Source organism: Austrofundulus limnaeus, unplaced genomic scaffold (genome assembly GCF_001266775.1).
Source record: "Austrofundulus limnaeus strain Quisiro unplaced genomic scaffold, Austrofundulus_limnaeus-1.0 Scaffold83, whole genome shotgun sequence".
NCBI classification, from domain to species: Eukaryota; Metazoa; Chordata; class Actinopteri; order Cyprinodontiformes; family Rivulidae; genus Austrofundulus; species Austrofundulus limnaeus.
The window spans coordinates 1,069,042-1,072,507 of record NW_013952485.1 but is presented as its reverse complement, the minus strand read 5'-3'; positions in this window follow the sequence as shown (position 1 = coordinate 1,072,507).

The window sequence follows — 3,466 nt, the reverse complement described above, 5'->3', positions numbered from 1 at the left end:
GTGTCCACCAACGGGTTCGAGTGTTGCCGCCGCGACAGGCACCGACAACCTTGCGGCCGCAGCTCCGATAAGCCGCCTCGCCAATGGAGGTACGGAACATGGTCCATTCAGACTCAATGTCCCCCGCCTCACCTCCCCCAGAACGTGTTCGAAGTTCTGCCGGAGATGGGAGTTGAAGCTCCGTCTCACAGGGGACTCCGCCAGACGTTCCCAGCAGACCCTCACTACACGTTTGGGCCTGCCAGGTCTGACCGGCTTCCTCCCCCACCACCGGAGCCAACTCACCACCAGGTAGTGGTCAATTGACAGCTCCGCCCCTCTCTTCACCCGAGTGKCCAAGACATACGGTCGCAGATCCGATGAAACGACGACAAAATCGATCATCGAACTGCGGCCTAGGGTGTCCTGGTGCCAAGTGCAYATATGGACACCCTTATGCCTGAACATGGTGTTTGTGATGGACAATCCTTGACGAGCACAGAAGTCCAACAACAGAACACCACTCGAGTTCAGATCGGGGGGGGGCTGTTCCAACTACCACATGGGAAAATAAACTAGGCTTTTAATGCTAAAAATGACGAAAGACCACCAAAATGTAAGGTAGGTAAGGTAAAATTTATTTATATAGCACTTTTATGCAGCAAGGTGATACAAAGTGCTTTAAAAAAGTTTGGCTGGGCAGATTTAAATGGGATGCAGAAGCTAAAACATGAAATTGTGACATGATTATCTGATTTTGTTGTGTAGAACTTCAATCAAATGTACTTRTAGGACACTTACGTCCTGTCAAAATTTTAAGTCTTATTGCAGGTGGAAAGAAATGTTTGGCCCTTCGACCTGCCTCTGATTAATGACATCCAGGTGAGATTTTGATTTTAACATTTTAGACCAAAATTTAATCATTCACCAAACAGGACATAAATGAGCAGAATTTCTGCAGTACCTTAARGTCTCCACATGATGTCAGTATTGAGCTTCCTGCTGTTCAACCTGCCGAAGGCACAACTGAAGGGAGAAGGCTGTGACTGAATGGTTAGGGCAGTCCTTCCTCTAATGCAAGAGTTGGCAGTTCGATTCCTCACTATTTTGATGCGTGTTGAAGTGTCCCTGTGTGTCCCATCAGTGYGTGAATGTGATTTAAAGCCCTGATGAGTCTCTATAGATTGATTTACCTGTATTAACTTTGTGGAGCGATGCTGTGTGAATGTGTGTGTGAGTGGGTAAATGAGGGCACAGYGAGAAGTGCTTTAAGTGTCCTGGTTGGATAGAAAGGTGCTAGATAAGTACAGTCCATTTCCATTTAGAAGAGTATTTATTAGACAAACTGTTCAATTATTCACAGATCTGCATGGGTTCACATCTAAAATATAAATAAATGGAAACCAACTGAGGATGTGCAGCATGACTGCTTGAGTTAAAAGTACTTTTAATGTGTCTCCCATCAGCTGCTTGTTTTGCCGTAATACTCAACTTAAACTTTGGAGTTGCTGCACAGGTCAAGTCTTCCTTCCTTTGAGGGGAAGAGAAGCAGTGATGGGATATTAAATACAGTTCAGTCTTTTAAAACTCCATCAAAGCATAACAGCATCTCATTTGCTTTTTGTTGTGATCTAAGAGCATGTTGTTTTTATATAAAATAAGTCTTGAACAACTTTTAAACTGATCATCAAATGATTTCAAAAAGAATAAAAATACATTTAGAAAAATTCTGTTTATCCTTACCTTCTCATATAAAGAAAGTGAACAAATACACTCTGTCTGCATCACATTTAATGTCAACATTTTAAAGAATAAAAGTTATTATTCTTTTATTATTTTTTTGCATTATTGAACTCTTTTATAGGTCTCATTTGAAATATTTTACTGTCTGCAAAGCAACAGATTCATMCAACGTTGCACTCAGTGTCATAAAAAATAGTGTCCAAATGCACAGAACTTAAAAATTAAAAGCATCTCCTGCAGAAAGCCTCAGGATGGCACAGAGGTGAGCTTCTCTGCAGCCACGGCTCAGGAAGTCAAACATTTGTTTACCCTTGAGAAGCTCACATCCCCACAGATGTGCCCATCAGGGTGCGACAAAGTGAGGCCCTTGCTGTAAACAGACTCGCTGTGGTTTGTCCTGAAAAGTGCCCTAAGGGGTCAACAAAACCTGAAAAGTGTCACACACATGCGGTTTATTGACCTGTTGTGACCCGCGCTGCCGTCTTGACAAATCCTGCAACAAATTCAGTTTACTACCAAGTAAACAAGGAACAAAATGTAAAAGTTTTTTTTTTCAAAAACACTTTAGCTAATTTATTTAGATTTGTAAAAAAAATAAAAATAAAAAAGAAGATGAAAAGAAACATTTGTTCTGTGCTGGGCTGAGGCCTTCATTTCAAACTACTGGACCTGCACAAACTGCACTCCATGCACCGTGTTTTATCAAAGAGTCACTTCATCATTCATTAACCTCCCGCCCCTCAGACTGCAACACAGTGATAAACACACAGAGGTGCTGGATCGGTTGCAACATCTGTTGCTTTCTCCTTTATGAGACTCTTACAGGTGGATCAATTCAACAAATGTTCATAAACAGAGAACATTAAAAAAAAATTTGCACGAGTATTTGATACAATGTGGAAATTGCACTTTTGAAATCAATCTGCTTTTTGAAGAAATTCCTTTTTATCCTCCACACAGTGAGAAAATCTGTTATTATGAGCAGGTTTTCTCCCATCATTTGAGAAGATCAATAGCTGTTCTGCATGTAATCTTCTGAACATCACTGACATTTATTTAAAAAGGTCTGAAGCAGAAGGAAACAAATGCAAAAAAGTGATTAGTTCCTGCTGATTTTAGCCTTTTGATTGTGTCTGCACCGATGATTATAATTGTACTGGCTTCTTGCTTTATAAGAATTTTTAATTTGAGAATAAATAACATTAATGTACTTCATATATTCTTTTTATATATATATTCAGTGTAAATATTTTAATATTGAGTATATATATATATATATGTATGTGTGTGTGTGTGTGTGTGTGTGTGTGTGTGTGTGTGTGTGTGTGTGTGTGTGTGTGTGTGTATATATATATATATAAAGGAGAGTTGACAGAAGCTCAGGAGTTGGCTGCAGAAAGAAAAACTTGTATCAATTATGAACAAGTTAAAACAGCTTATTACCCATCACATGGTGAACTGAGGTGTAAAACTCAAAAGCAAAGATAAAAATGATCRATCTTGGTTCCAAATAAACATTATTTAAAACAAAAATACAGTGAACATTTTGAGAACCTCTGTAAAAGCTGTAGTGGTCGATGCTTATCCGATGTCCCTGGTGCCTYTGTTGTCCTGCTGATTTAGCAAAAACCTGCTTGTTATTGTACAACACACCCTGGAGCTTCTCTAAACTGCCTCTGCCACAAGCAATCAGAACACCAGCCTAATGAGGCTGTCCTTTATGYTCACAACTGTGTGAAAAGGG